Genomic DNA, 16710 nt, shown 5'->3' with positions numbered 1-16710 from the left:
CAAGGTAGGTAAGCTGATAATCACAGTTTAGTTTGAATTAGCCTGATATAATTTTTCCCTAGAAGCTTAATTATATCCACTTTGCGTCCCTAAATGAGAGTTCAGATGAGAAGAACAAATCATAATACGTAGCATTCTTCTCTGACTTAGCTGTTCCTTCATAGAACATTGCACTTTGGGGCTCTTGGGTAACTAAATAGAAACACCAGGTAAATATGGGGAGTTGTACCAGGATATATGGAAATAAGGGGAAAAAAAGATGGATGGTAATGAATGATACAATTTACCTCCTATTTTCAATATTGTTTAAGAACCATTCTTTCTCTACAGCAAGTTTATATCTGAAATAATTTATCTTTGAGCTCTCTCAGAAAGTCCTTGACTATGATATCTCTCAAAAAAACTGTGTGTCTAAAATTGAGCTTCTAATGTCATTTTTTTTCTTAGTAAAAAAGAAAAATTAACCACTTCCATCCATTAATTTCTTGGGTTTCTGGTACTAGTTTCAGTATTCATTAGGTAGACAGTGAGCTCTTAGTACACCATTATCATGATCCATACAGGTTAACCCTTACAACAAAGATACGGGAAGAAAATAAAATAAATGTTTTATATAAATCAGCAAAAAAAAAAAAAAATCAAACATTAACAAGAGAGAGTGTTTTCTGTAATTCAAAAGATTATTAAGTACTAAATACATTTGATTTTTTTTTTTTGGCCCAGTGAGAAATTTATTTACCATGTATGATACAGATAGGCTCTCTGGTTCAAGGTAAGTTGAATCATGGTATTGGTAAGATTTAGTTGCCGAAATGCACTGTACTCTAGGACTTCCTGGTCAGGTACAATGCCAGAAATATGCTCCTAAGACAAGCAGAAACTCTTTTTAAATTTCAGACTATGTGGGGTACATCTATGATAGTGACTAAAGAAAACTTAAAGATTTGGACTTCATTTATTCTGTTTAATCAGGTTTTTACAATCAGTTTTTAAAAATTATATATCTTCATTCAGAGACTTGTTTCTTCACACCGTGTTCCAGTTTTGAATTAACAGATAATTTACCATATTACATTATATTAATAAAAGAATGGAAGGCATATAACTCAATAGTGATTATCATCCAGAAAATTTGGAGATAAGACATTTCCAACATAAAATAAGCTTCTTAAAGTAGACATGAAACAAAAGAATGAAATACTTTTCAATGAAGTACCAACTTACTATGTCTTTCAATTCCCATAAATTAAAAGAAAAAACATAAGGCATGTAAATTAATAGTTAACACCATTTTTAAATGGAATAGATCATAATTTTCTTATCAGATTAGAAGTACAAATGCTAAATAACAATGTAAGCAAAAATTCAGGTTGCATTTTGATAAATATTTTAACTGCCAAACATTCACATTTCTATAAACTATCTGAAATTACTAAAAAATCTTTTTTTTTTTTTTAATACAGCCTTATTCTGAGAAACTTGGCAGTCTAACATTTAGTCGTTGGTCCTTAGAAAAAATGACCTGAAAGAGAAAGCTGAGATGATTTTTAAAGTGATTTGCCATAAACAGTAAATCTGGGGACACATTAAGAAAATCAAGGCAGATACTCTACTGAGAAAAAAAAAATCAATCTAATTTTTTATGAAAAAATACTTTTGAAATGTTAATGTATAAGGAAATAGTATCTTATTAGGAGCGTGTTTAAACTCTTAAAATATACCAACTTCAGAGTTGGCTAAAATCAACAAAAATAATTTAAATAAACTAGAAAATTTTCTTGGAAACATCCCAGTTTGGGAGCTTCCCCCCCGATGCGCACAGCAATACAATAAAAAGAACCGTATGTTCTTGTGCCCTTTGGGAAAAAATATCCCACCTGCTCCCTTAAAGTCTTGCCCCTTTCCACAGGGACAATCACACAAAACAGAGCTTTCTTCCTCCTCCTGTCTCTTTGAAAGTTGTAATCAGATTGGGTAGGCGGGAAAAGAAAAATCATGTGTCCTGAGAGTGAAAGGTTATCCAGCCTTAGGCGAGATTTTCTTTTTTCCCCCTAGAGATAGATGAAATGAAGGAGTAGAGGAAAGCACTTTCAAATACTTCAGGTAACTCAGGCCACACAGGAAGGCCAGAGAGAGGGCTTTTTTTTTTTTTTTTCTTTTTAAGCCTAGTAGGATTTTCAACATGAAGAAACATTGAAAAGTTATGTGCTGTTACTCTCCACATTAAGGAAGCATTGATTTCATTTTTCTCACACACACACACACTCACTGAGAGGGAGGGAGTGGGAGAGAGCAGACAAGCTAACCTTTTCTGAAACAGATGCTGTTTGAACTTGAACTCTGCTGTGTTTCCCAACCCTTCCTACAGCTGGCTAAGTGTCTCCCCTCCCTGCCTCTGTCTGAACACTACAAAAAAGAAAAATAGGAAAGGAAAAGGAAAGAAGGAGAGAGAGAAAGAGAGAGAGAGAGAGAACACTTCAGCTCAGCAAAGCAAGGTCTTTCTACTTCTCATTCAGTATCTCTCTATATACTTTGGTCCCCAGAGGGAACTGCAAAACCTTATCTCCTAGACTTTTAGTTGGTTCTTATCAGCTCAGCTGGAAAGAGTGGCAAGTGGGACAATCCTGAAAGAAAAAAAGAGTCACCCCCGCATCCTAAAGGACTTGGAAGTGCTCACTCAGATCTGTCTGTAGTCCTGGCTGGTGCAACTCCATCGCTCTCCAGTGAAGTCCCAGAAGCAACCAAGTTTAAAGTGGACGAGGATGGAAGCGCTTTCTCCTCCCCTGGAAGTCTGTGACCTCAGTTCGCTGCACATTCTCCCTGTGAACTTCTTGGAAAACCCAATTTTCTACATCGGGGGACAGACAGCTACAGGGAAAGCACTACGGGTTCTAGTGGAGACGCTCTTGGACTTCAGTGTCGTCCGCGGGCATGTTTGTTCGCCGTGTTCCTTTTATTTATTTGTGCCGGGAATTGCTGCTCAGTCTTCTTGATGCACGGGGGTTCGAGCCTCCAGCCCTGGAACTCGGATACTGCGCCTCCCGCGCTCCTGCGGAGACTCCGAAGCCCCGGACCCGGCAGCGCTGGCTGACTTGGAGAGAGGCTACGCAGCGGGAACGGCTGTCCCCAAGTGTTCCTCCAAAGCACAGCGGCCTGTCCGTGTGAGCGGATTCCTAAACCCGAGATTGACCGGGAGTGGTGTGTGAGCCAGCCAGAGGGAGGAGAGAGAGGAGGAGACGCGAGCAGTTTCCACCTACAGCACTTCCCGGACAGAAGCGGCGGTGTGGGTCCCTTTACGCAAGGGTGCACGTGTGCGCGTTCCGGTGAGCCTGTGCATGTGATCAAGTGTACAGCTGCCGACCAAAGCTTGCTTCTTAGCAAAATGAGACTGTGCCTTATCCGAGGAGGCCACCAGCAGGAGCCTTTGCCAAGTAGGCCAAGACGAGGCCCTTATTAGCTGCCTTGCTTTGCAACCCCTGACTCTTGCCTTCCTTTTGGGGACACAGTGGTATCTGAGACAGCCAGAATCATAGCTGAAAGGGGAAGTGTGTGCAGAGGCCCAAGGCCACGTGCTGGTGAACCGAGAAATGGAAGCAAAAGCGTTTCAAGGCTCCAGCAGAGAGGAACCGTGAGAGTTCACTCATGGGGTTTTTTCAAGCCTTTTCTTTACTTACCTGGATTTCACAGGCTGTACAGAGTGGGAATAGTGTAAGGGAGTTTTGGCGGAGTGTAAAACAAAACCAGGCGAGGACCCTGGCCAGATCCCTCTCTCTCAGGCCCAGTCTGGCCTCTCCTCCCTCCGACCTCTTTTCTGCTTCAACCCGTCCCCTGCGCAGTTGACCTCAGAGGCCAAGCCTGGCCTGTGACGACACCCTCTCTGCCCTTGGCGTACTAAAATGTGGCCAACGTCTGGTGCTGACCTGAGTTGATCCCCAGGTATAAATGTTCTTTTCAGAATTCGCTCCATGTGGTCAGTGAGCAGACCACCACCCACGACTGAGGGGGCCCAGGAAGCCGATCGGTAGTTCACTGCCTTAGATGTTCCAGCAGGTTAGAGCTAACGACTTTGCCCACTGCCTTTAAAGCAGCCGCAGCCACAGCCTGACCCAGCGACGCTTTACTCGGACGGGGGGGGGGGGGGGCGATCAGCACCTTCCTCTTCCGTAGGAAGCTGGGGCGCCCCTGAAAGTTCCCCTTCCTACTCTAGGTTTTCCTCCGTCTCCCCTCCCCCTGCCTGCAACACCCGTGCGCCGCCTCTGCCCGGGGATTCCCGGAGCTTTGCGGGTCCACTCCGCACGCCCCGGGTATATGGTTCCCAACACGTCTGGGGAGGAGGCGGCAGTCTGAGCGCAGCTCCGCTGCCCCAATCCGGGCCTCGTCTGACTCCCGGGGTCTCGTCTGACTCTCGGGGTCTGGGCGGCGCGGCCGCTCCCGTCACTGCGGCTAGGGCTGGGCTCACGGCCGCGCGCCCGCCGCCTCCTGATGCTGCAGAGCCGGGCGCCGGTCCTCGGGGCCAGCACGCGCCTCCACGGGGAGCCCGGCTTTGGGACGCGCCCGAGACGCTGCCACAGCCCGGGACCTCAGCTGCGGACCTAACGCCTGAACTGCGGACTCGCGGGGCGCTGCCGGCGGGCGGGGCGCTGTGCAGCGGCGCGCGGGGAGGTGGTGAGCGCGTGCAGAGCTGCCTGAGCCGGGGACGGGACGTGGGTGTGCGTGTGTGTGCCCGGGCGCGTGTGTGTTTGTGCGTGTTTCTCCTCCTTCCCGTGAGGATGTGAATGGTTTTGCAGCTGGCTGCTCCCTTAGGATTCTTGACTTTGGGGAGCTCGGGACTGTGAGTACATGCCACCCACATAATCCATTTTGCAAGGTTGGTTGTATCAGGGGAAAAAGCGCAACTGGACGGGGGTGGGGCAGACGCAGGAAACCTGGAAATACACACACTCGCAAGCTAGAGGAAGCATTGAAAGACTTGAAAAGACTTTGGTAACCTCCCTGCTGGCCCTTCCGTTTTCCGGAAAGCTCCTGGATACCTTTTCAAGTCATCTTGGCATCGCTCTGGTGTTTTGTAAGCCGCTTCCAGCTAGCTGCGTGTGTGCGCGCGTGTGTGTACGCGCGCGTCTATGTGATGCATTTGACTATCTTTTATTCAACTGCCCAGAAGCAAATGTGTTAACTTGGCGATGCCCTTCCATGCCCGGGTTCTGGAAGAGTGCGGAGGACGCCCAGACCTATTTTCCTGGCTGGATTCGGAGGGGCTGTCGGGCTGTGGACCCGGGTGTGTGGATCGCTTTACCCAGAGGCTTGGAAAACACCGATATTAACCTGCTTCCAGGTACATGGCAAGGTCAAGAGCGGGTCTTGCAGCTTTCTCGTTTCTGCGCATCTAGACCTTCCTGTCTTGGCCAGAAAGATATTTACGTTTCAGTGCACAGCATCTGAAGCCAGAAGTTCAGCCCTTCTAGCTGGTTTGCCATACAAACAAGGTAACGAGGAGAGGATTGCTTTTCAAACTGCTTAACAAAATCCCCGACTCTTCCTCAGCTCTTTTCCGGCTTCCTCCTCCCCACCAAAATGTCAACAGCTCTTGAATTACGTGGATTTGGGTTGGAGGAGAACTTGAAGGAAACGTGATTGACCAGCTATGAGAGAAGGCTCTCTCTGCTGCCCACGGTCTGGTGGACTTTAAAGCCAGCCGTGAGAAGAAACTGTTCCCTCCTGGCTTTCCCTCCCCGTGCGGAGCTGGGTGTGCATGTGCAAGTGTGAGTACAAGTGCGCGCGCGCCCGGTGCGAGTGTGCGTGTGAGAGTGCGTGTCTCTGAGTGTGCGTGCGTGGCCGCCCTGCCTCTGCCGGCTCCCCGGGCCCCGAGACGCGGGTTTCATGGGGCGATCGCCACGGATCCCCCACCCAGCGCGACCTGCGGGCAGCGGCGGCAGTGGCAGGAGTCGCCTCTCCAACTCCCTAGGATGCGGGTGCTGAGCTATGGCAAAGGGCAGAGAAGTGACGAACGAGCCCCGAGTGCGACCGTGAAAGCCACCTGGAGCCACCTTGCTGGAATTGTACCCGCGGGCAGAAAGTCTTCCTACGACCGCCTTTCCCCCTAGAGACACCAGGTAACAAGCAAAGGACTCCTTGCCTCACCCGGTTTCCGTCTCATCTGTTTCCAGGGTCTGATCTGCATTGCAGGCTACTTTACTTATTAATGTTTTGAAAATCATTAGGAAGGGCTGGGTATCCATGGGCGTCTGCTTGCTGATGTTGTAATGCCATTTCTAGTAGGTGGAAGATAAATTTATACCTGAGCACTTTTACCCAGTAGTGAAAGCTGAGGGAATAGGGATCTGCTCCACCCCAAGGATTTTTTTTAAGAGCTAGGCATGTTGAACCTGTCTGAAGATGCCCGGAGATTAACATTTCCTGTTTCCTTTAGGCTGTGGTTGTCATGGACCATTTGGTGTCCAGCCCTGTCCAGATTGTGCAGTGAGAGTGGGTGTTTGGTCCCACCCATCATTCCAGCCAGAGATCGTTATGACCCCTTTCTACTTCTGGCGCCAGGCTGTTTTCTTTTTTGTTGTTGTTGTGGACAAGCCTGCCAGATCCTTTTACTAGTTGTAAATTACGCATCTGGAGACTTTGACCCTAAATGGAGTTTTCTGGGGATTTGCTTCGAATGGAAAGGAATTCTTTGTCAGGGAGGGTGAGCTGTGGTGTTTAACTGCAAGGGTTTCCTTTCATGTAGAAAAATAAACCCATGAAAAAAGTCCTTTCTGTATCTGGGAGATGGATGCTAAAACCTTCACCACCACCCGGCACCATCCCCGCCGTGTTGGCTCCACTGCGGAGGAGAGCCTGTTTGTGCGGTTTGGTTTTGGTTTTTGGTTTTTAGTCTGTATAATAGGTATTTTTTGAAAATTCTTTTTAGTGCTTTGATTTACAAAAAGCAGGTTGGGTTTGTGACTGCCTCATTCACCTATTGGGTCTGATACTTTAAAATGGAGATTCCCCTGGGCAGTTGAGATAGAACGAATTCAGTTAACTTCCAAAGCCCCTTCCCCTCTCACCTGATTGCTCCCATTTCCTTTCCCGTCACCTCCGCATCCTCCAGCAAATTTCACTGTCTCTTAGAAGGCGTCAGGATTAACAAGATAAAGCACTTCCAAAGTAGTCTCATCAATGTTTTATTCCACAGTGCAGACAGGCTGAATAATTCAGCTCAGAGGGCTCCTTTGTCTCCCGCCGGCGAGCTGCCTGCTGGCTGCCCTGGGCGGAGGGTTCGGCCGGTCCAGCGCCGCGCGCCCTGCCCCTGGAGGTGATGGCTGAGGCTGCTGGCGGGGCGCGCGGGGTGGGTTGCCTCTTTGCTGAAGCCCCTTCAGAAGGGTAGGGGCGCTGCTTGGTTTTCCATCACTCGCTGCGTTTCTGTAGATATCCTTATGATGGCATTTGCAGACTTGGAGCTGCTCTCCGTGTGCCTGCGAGCTGACGTCCCCAACACCTCCTCTGAGTTTGGTCTTGGCTGCTGCTGCAGCCTTCGCAGGCTGGTGGTGCTACAAGGCCGTGTATGCAGCAGCCGGCTTGGGGGGCTGGGTTCTAACACTGCAGCTGCTGGGCTGCCTCTGACAGTTTCTCAGGGCAGGGTAGGAGAGCTCAGCGGCCCCCTGGCGTTTTGTGGGGGCCAGCCGAGATGGTCTCCCGGTAGGAGGGTAAGGAGCAAGGGAAGCTGGGGAGAGGCTTGTGGAGGGCGGTAATGTCCTGCACCTGCAGAATCCGCTCCCCCACCATGAATATTCAAGAACACAGACCACAAGCTGGCTACAAAAATGCATCAGTTTTGAAATGCTGCGTGATGTTTCAGGACTGACAGCCTGAAGCCGAGGATGTGTTTCCTGGATTCCTATTTGTTCTTCTTGTGTTCTTCCCTTTTGCTTTTCTGAATTTGATGGAGTCATTTATACCCTTTTGCCTCCAGCTGAAACATGCTGTGAAGTCAACTAACCTCCTTCCCCACCTCATGCCCAATAAGCTTGGAGGAGGAGGAGACAAGGGCCGCTCTTCACACACATTAGCTTTGTGGAGACTTCAGTGGAGAGCTACAGGCCCACCACAGTCTGCCCCTGAGGACTAAGCAAAAAAAAGGGGGGGCATTCCCTGGGTTAAAAATAAATAAATAAATAAATAAACATTTAAAAACATGAGAATTTGGGGGAAATTAAGAAAGGGGTTTCCTTTTATCATATCTTTTAAAGTATCTTTTAATAAATTCATTTGTAATTCACCTAACACTCGAAAAGTCCTAGACAGACATTTGTGTGTTCTAAATGTTTGACGAGGATACCCCTTTGTCCCACAAATAACCCCAGACTATTATTGCAATAGAGATATCACATTCATAATATTTATTAACAAATAACTCATACCTACCTAGAGTGTGCCCATGGAAGAAAGAATGCTGGAGATTATAGGTACTTGGAAAATAAGGTATTTTCCCCCTTCCCTGTCTCATTTCCCTTTCTTCTGGCCTTTTCCCACTAACAATTCAAGCAGATTAGGTCTTACTTTTGCACCCTCATCCTCAGAGAAGGCAAAACAAATGCATTAAAATGGATGAGGGATACTTAGAAGCCTAAGCATAGCCAATGGTGTGATTTGTGCTTAAAAATGCCATTCATTGGTGCAGATCTGAGTTATGTTAAATGTCATAATTAGAATTCCTAGCACAGGGGTTCCTTCATAGAAGTTACTCCAAAGAATGAAGATCTCTGCCACCCTTGATCTTCTCCCTTTTCTGGAGGGATGGAGGGTACAATTCAGTTTGGAGATAGGAGTCCACTGTCCTTGTTAAGCATTGTCCTTGAGCTGGCTTGGCTTACTGGCCTGGCTCACTGGTCTGTCTCAATGATGAGTTAAGACTGTTAGCTACTAATAAGAAGTTTCCCAGCAAAATCCATTTTCTTTGTAAGCACTCTTTTAAGTCGCTATTAGTAGAGGTGGAATAATAGGACATCTGTGGAAGCAGACATGAGCAGAGAGGTGCAAAGAAGTCATCATTTGATTGCTGTTCCTTGAGCCATTGTTTTAGGCATTTTTTTCTCTTTTTAAGAGGAACATGACCTTGAGCAACACCAGTGTTTTATTGTTCACACACCTCTTTCTTTCCCTCCAGCATGTAATGTGTGTATGTACAAACTCATGGACACATTTCATGTTTGAAATAGGAGATTCCTGTGCTTGTGTGTTTGGGAGGAATTCATCAATTCATCCCTGATTGATACTAGCCAAAGGTGATTTCTTCCCTTTTCTCAAGAGGGGATAGCAAGAATTGCAGTAGATTTTCCCACCCTGAGTCCCTCTTCTTCTATTTTTATGTTGTGTCGTTAAACGGATCCTGGGTGCTAACTGCATGTCCAGTTGTGGTGTTGGTGTTTAAATGATCATCATGTGTTACATCCTCTTTTCCTTGTTTCATAAATGACCATCATTTTCTTTTGTCCACTTAACCCAGTTGCTTCTTGCTGCTTAAAGCACTTTTGGTTTGGTAGTTTTGCTGAGTTTTCTTGCTGGTAAAATTGAGTTCTCGCTTTCTGCTCATACTATTGCTGTTGCTATGTGGTGGGGAATGCAGGGAATCAAAAGTGTTCCTGCCTCTACATATATGCCCCACAATAACTAATCAATTAGTTATTTAAAGATGCATTTATAATAAGTAAGATTACTAATAAGTAATTTTGCCAATTTTGAGGTTGGAAGAAAAAAAAAACTGTTTGAAACTCCCTGAAGGCTTCCCTGGCAAACATATTTGCTTATTCCAGTGATTTTTATTTTATGTTTACTAAAACATGTAGCATATTGGCATTGCCTTCCAAGTTTGTGTAAAGTATAATCAGTTCTAAGATTTATGTTTCATTGAAGAGTACAGATAGAAAGGTAGGCCTTCTAGATGTGAGATGACCCCCTTGCAGACATGACTCACATAATTTTGCTAAATCGTTCAGAGACACACAAGTACCTACTTTGAGTTCATGGTACCTGGAGTGTGAGACTTCTCCTCTTATTTATACAGCCCACATTTTCATTTCTGTGGCATCCTTCAATCACGGAGGATGATTTAGAACCCAAGGCAGTATAATTTGCCCATTACATGGTATGTGCATGGTGAAATTAAGAAGTATTATATTTATAATTATTGAAGCTATTCTGGTTTAGAGGTGAACCATCTTCATTATGCTCCATCAACATAAATTGTATGTTATTATGAAGACCCTAGTTTCATGTGATGATAGAGAGAAATACAAGAATTTAATTCAGAGATAGCGAATGCTACTTCTGAGCTATAACATCATTTAATCCTAATTAGGAAGTTGGTTAATGAGTGAAGGAAAATTACAATGAAATTGTATGGTTATATAAATGTGCTATCATTTTACTGACATCAAGTAAACTCCATGAAAGGCTTTACAAAACTACAAACTACATTGTAATATTTCTCAGAAATGGACTTTGATAGCCAATGTTTGTTGTGTGGTCACACTGGGAGGAAAATGCCAATTGATCAATTTGGGTCTTCTTAGAAAATTATATATATTTTTATATATTATATATATATGTATGTATTATATATGTATATGTACTTTATATATAGGCATATATTTTATATATATAAAAGAATGCTGTCACATCCTAAATCTCATATTGTTCTTAGATTTCTTTGTGGGGGTACACGAATACTTTATTGTATTAGAAGATCTTCTGATGAAATATTTTGAAATTTGTATTATAAACTTGTGAAGAACAACTGAAGATTTTTGATAGACTATTGAACCTGTTTTTGATTTTATAACAAAAATAATTCTAGAACAGAAGTAATAAGATAAATGATTCAAGGTGATAGGGTACATTGAACAGACTCTCAGAAAAGTTTCTAATTTTTTGCAGAAAGAATGAAAGGCAGCCAATTAGTTTGATGTGCACTCAATCAGAAATGATGTATTTAATCAGGGATGGAAATCAACAAGGTGCTGTTTATCTTAATCTATTTTCACTTTACCGTGTGCAGCATTTTTGAGGAAGTGCTGAAGAGCCTTGTGGGCAAACTTCAGTTGTAGTCTCTATTTTGATTTCTCATTTCTTGTCTTGAAGTAGGTTGTTCATGGGTCTTAGTAGTGTCACCTCCAAAGTTATATGATATTTGCATGAAAATGACTTACTGGTGGAGCATATCAGTATGTCACCACGAAACCTATCTTTCTCTTCTGTGCTTTAGAATTATAGGTTGTAATATTTTTCTTTTTCATTAGTTTTTATTTTTATTATTTTTACCCATGATGTGAATGTTGAATGACTTCTGTGCGATTGTTTTTATCGTATTCTGGCTTTTGTGTAGCAGCATTAAAGTCTGTACAATTATATGCAAACAGTGAGTAGTACCTTGAGTAGTGGATAAACTTTACTCCACAGGAATACATATGCTGATATCACTAAGATTCACAGACATTGTAATTTGAAATGCCACATTCAATGGAAAAAACCTGACATTAAATTTAAAATTTGAGGTTATTTATATACGTTACATTAGCAAACCTGCCGTGTGTTGACTGTTAAGCTTGGCAACTTTAATAGCATGGAACCAGGCATGGTGCTGACCTCAGGGAACTTATTTTCTTAATCACATGAAGGACATAAACATATTCATAGGTTTGAAAGTGTTTTATTATTTGACTTTTTGAATTCTATTTTCATGTCTTATGCTTTGCGGTAGGGGAAAGAAAAGAAATTAGGAAGATATCATGGCTGTGATTTTTGGGGCTGGTGTTATGAAGTAATCGGAAACGTGAACTTTGGGACCCCACACATCTGTGTGTGCCCTGTGCAAACTCAGAGTCTTTGAACCTTGCTGAGCTCTGGTGTTCTCACTTGTGAATGAGGCCACTGATATGACCTGAGAGGTAGGGCAGTCCGGAGATTTCGGTGATACGGTGCAGTAGGCACTTAGGATTATTACCATTGTCACCATCATCATCCTCACCTCCTCATTATTTACCTATTATGAGTGTGAAGAAAGATGTTCTAGAGGAAGTGATAATTGTATTCCTTCAGAGTCTGTGGTTGGGCTCATAGAACCTCAGGGTTTCAAGGAATGCCAAAGCTTATCCACACCAAGGGTCATAGATCAGTGACTTCAGAAACCAGGCAGAAGACATGAAATAGGCTAATCTGGCTGAGTTTAAGAAATCATAGGCTGTGGGATCTTTGATATACTGGAGGGGGCATGACTCACCAAAAGGCATTCAAATTTAAAGTCATTCCATGATGGACATAGAATTTGTGAAACTTTAAGTCCTCTCAACATCCTGAGATATATTCAATCTTAACATTTCTCTGAAGCATCTCTGCCAAGCAGTCAACTTGACTAAGCTTGGGTATCTTCAGTGATTCCAAAAATCACTCCATCTAAAGCAGATAATTACATTTATCTGTACATATCATAAGTTTTTTCTTTGGGGTTGAGCCCAAACTCTGGCATTCTGTAACTTCCTCCTTCCCTTCCTCTGTCCCTCCCTCCCTCCCTTCCTTCCTTCTTTCATTTTTAGAAACAAGGTCAACCTACATTGTCTGCTGTGGAATTCAGTATCTATTCACAGGTGCAGTCATCATAGTGCACTACAACCTGGAACTCCTGGGCTCCAGTGATCCTTCTGCTTCAGCCTCTGGGATAGCTGGGACTGTAGGCAAACAACCACCATCCCTGGCCTATAGCGCCCAATAAATTTTTACATGGGAGAAGGAAACACACCTTCTAAGTCTAATTCCTAATGATAGTACTTCAAGTATGTGAACTGAGTTTTTTGAGATCCCCACCCACAATGGTTCTGCTTATGATTAAACACATCCTGGACCTAAACTGTTTGGGGGCAGTTTTCTATAAGTCACGATCTCACACCCCTTTTACCTTTTGTGCTCAACAGGTTTTAGCTCTCCTTAGTCTTCATCACTGCCCTCTCCTCTGGGCAGGTTCTGGTTTGGTTGCCCCACTTTCACCAAAGTCAACAACTCCTGTCCACTGACTAATGTGGGGTTGAGCAGGGCCATCATTTCCTTGGAAAGCAGCTTCATTCTGTAAACTTCCATCTTGCACTCATGTTAGCCGTTACAATTTGATCAATGACTTCTTTCCTGATGAGCTCGAGCAGAACATTGGCATCCTTCACAAATACCTCTTCAAGATGCTGTTATTGGTCACTCAATTAAAAATATTTGATATTCTGACTCTGGACACTAATAAAGATACTTGAGACCACTTTCTCAAAATTCAAATCTTATGGTTTACTCATAATGACCAAATTACTTAATTCTTTTCCACTCCATTGTGAGAGAAAAGTAACATCCTTTTAATGTTGTTCTCCATTGTAAATAAGAAAAACATGGTAATGGAGCAACATGAGAAGAGTGAAGTTTCATCCTAAGATGATTGGCTGCATCAGTGGACTCTCTGATCTACACAGGAATGACTCAGGCCATTCTTTATAGCCTTTCACAAACATTTAGTCGACATCTAATGCGTACACTCTGCTAACCATTTCTACTTTGAGTCACAAGAGTCAAAATGACATAAATGCCACTCTGGAAAAGTTGTGATGTAGAATGGGAAACAAACATTCCTTTAGTCCTGAATCGGTCTTGATGACATTTGCGGCCAGATGAGATTGATTCCTAGAATATTTACTAAGTTAATTTGTGTTGCATTCTCCATCATTTAGTAAGACTGATAATTAGACTTCTTGCAGGTTCCCCAGAATCTTTATGAAGTTATCTAATTTCTTACAATGGGAAAAAATAATTTGAATACAGAAGGAAATGACAGTTGAACTTCTCTTAGCTGCCTTCTTGGCAGAACGAGCCTTTGTCAACATTATCCTTAATCTTAAATATTATTCTTTTTAGGCATGTTTAAAAATGATGATTAAAAGTTTTGAAAGTAAGGAGAATGCAAATAATTATCATGATGGACATACCAAGTCTAGATATAGTTAAATTTTTCTTACTAATGTCTTCATTATATATGTTAGTGATTGCAGAAGAAAGCTCTCAGGAACCAAATCATTTCATGTTTAAGGCAGTTTACGGTGATAATAAATTGTCTCCTTCTTTTTTTCTTTGTATTTTTGCTGTGTTTTTTTAATCTTCCTTGCTTTTAAATAGCTAACTTTTGTCAGTGAACCTGCTTTCCTTTGTAACTCACTGATAGGAACTTATTAACAAGGCAACAAAATTGTGAGATGTGTAGTAACACTGAGAACCTGAGCCTGAGTAAAACTGTAAGGCTTCATCCTCTGAGGAATGCACTTGAGATTTTGGCCTATGTATTTTATGCAAAAAGCACTAAAACATGCTGCTATCTTTTGGATAGTATCTGTTAGGTGATTGAGATCATCAGCTCACCATTTGAATTATTTTCTGAGGTGCTCTTTTCCTGGTATCGTTCATTTTTAGCTTTCTCTACTTCTTGGCAGCAACCCTAAGGTTCAGTTACTCATGATTATCTTCATTTTGTAGAGGAGCTTGTTGAAGTTCACGGCAGTTGATTTGGCTTGTCTGTGACTGTATAAAGAATAGACAATAGGGCTAGAATTCAAATCTAAATATTTTTTTTTACTCTAAAGAAGACAGTATGCCCACTATGCCCAGGAAATTTCCCTCTATTTCTACCTCTTACAGCTGTCTTATTATGTAAAAGGGTTTTTATCCTCCTTTAACAATGATGAGCATCCTAGGAATGTACATTATATTTTTAATTTATCATGTGCTTTTATGGTACTTTGTGTATATTTCCATAGATTATATCTGGAAGTTTATGAAAAGGGTTTATGGTTATCCATTAGGGGGATGATTCTGTAGCTGTTTTTAATGAGATAGTATTTGTCTCCTCAGTCTGGGATGTAAGTATATACTAAATCATTTAGATATACTAGCCTGTGCTATTTTGGGTGTTTTATTGTCTTTAATTCCCAATTCCCATCTGCAAAAGGGACTTTTAAGCCACTGAATTGGCAGGTATGCTACATGTGATTAATAAAACAAATGGCTCTTGTAGGGCTTTGTTTGGTTCAGAAGAATCAGAGCAAACTGCAATGTTAGGAGGGGTTGGACTCAGAGGCCACTCTGCCGTCATTCACACCCTGGGGTTTGTCTCACCAGGCTCCACCGTCCTCTCGCCTCTCATTGCTTTGCCGTGTTATTTGTGCAGACAGCTATTGCAGTCCTTAATAAGCGCTCCAGGCATTACTCCTCTTACCTCCTCCCTTTGGCACAGGGGCCAGAAAGAAGTCAAGTGACAATCTTCTTCCCTCAGCTTGAATCAGCATTCCCTTTTCTTTGATGATGGTTAATCAGAATCTGAGCTTGATTTTAGATGTACATATTGTCAGGAAATGTTTTTGCAGCTTTTCACATCAAGAATGGATGCTTTTTCCCTTCCCATTGAATCTGGACTCGTCTTGTTACTTGCTTAGAACAACAGGTGGAGCAGAGATGATGATACAGCTTCCAAGCCTACCCTCCAGAGACAACGTAGCTTTCACTCTCCCCCACATTGAAAAATGTTACCATCACCTGCAGAAGCTCTGTTCCTCTGCTGAGGACAAGTGCTCCAGCTGAGAGCCAGGGCCAGTGGCCAGACATACGGATGAGGTCACTTTAGACCATCTAGTTGCAATTTAGCCTGGAGATAATTATAGTACATGAGTGTTCCTGGTTGAGACCAGCAGAAGAACCACCCAGCTGAGTCCAGCCCAAATTGCTGAGCTATACATCACGAACAAATGAAAGGGTTGTTATTCTAAGCCACTAATTTACAGGGTAGGAATAGACACCCACCTTGAGTAATGGGACCTAGAGAGCCTCCATGCCTCCTTTTTTAAAGAAAACCCTGGCTCTCTTTTCTAACATACTTTTAACAAATATTTGTGAAATATATTGTATAGTTAAGCATGCTGCCCTTGATTCATGGATTCATGGATTTTTGAGGCATATTATTTTTTAAACCTTTGGAAGTGTTTGCTGATCTTTCAGCAGGTACCTTTCCTAGGATAATTCCTACCATGACTGAATGTTATTGACAAGTAAGTTTGATTAGCCTGTTTTAGAACGTAGTGACTGATTTACCACTTCTTAGAGACACTTCCCTGAATGTCATCCTTTTATGTTAGGGTGAAACCAGATGCTTTTCACCTAAAGCCCAAGAGAGAAGTTGGATTTATTCCACAAGTTGTATTTGGGCTTGGTTACTTCAGTGTGACATTTAGTCATTTTTCCAGGATTTCATTTACCCCTTATAATTGTATATTAGTGATTTATCTTTACTATTAATTTATTCTGTAAATTAACTCTAGATTGAAGCATTATTTTATTTTGAGACTTGATACACACCTCATTGTATTTAATAATGTTCTCATTTAAATATCAAATCACGAGAATTTGACATACGGTTACAGACCAGTGCCGGATGTAGCCCATGGCCAGTACAATAATGATTTTCTAACTTTCTGATTACTATTTATTGCCAATATTACATAATTAAAAACAAATATAGCTGACTTCAGTGTTTTGTGGGTTTTTTGTTTGTTTTGTTTTTGCTTTTTGTAAAGAAATATATTTATGAGAGTTCATGGGAATAAATGTCACATTCAACTAAATATTTTCTTCCTAAGTGTTTTGTAATTA

General features: G+C 42.6%; 1 protein-coding gene across 2 annotated transcripts in view; it reads left to right on the top strand.

The window, feature by feature from the left end:
- The first annotated feature begins 4464 nt into the window (after nucleotides 1-4464).
- LRFN5 (leucine rich repeat and fibronectin type III domain containing 5) overlaps nucleotides 4465-16710 on the top strand; it is a 229198-nt gene continuing 216952 nt past the window's right edge. For both annotated transcript variants that reach the window (XM_053595823.1, XM_053595822.1), the window contains exon 1: nucleotides 4465-6110. The gene's annotated coding sequence lies outside the window, so the exon portion shown is untranslated. The remainder of the gene's footprint in view (nucleotides 6111-16710) is intronic.

Source organism: Nycticebus coucang, chromosome 6, assembly GCF_027406575.1.
Source record: "Nycticebus coucang isolate mNycCou1 chromosome 6, mNycCou1.pri, whole genome shotgun sequence".
NCBI classification, from domain to species: domain Eukaryota; kingdom Metazoa; phylum Chordata; class Mammalia; order Primates; family Lorisidae; genus Nycticebus; species Nycticebus coucang.
The sequence above is the reverse complement of the archived record's forward strand: the minus strand, read 5'-3'. Positions and strand labels throughout refer to the sequence as shown.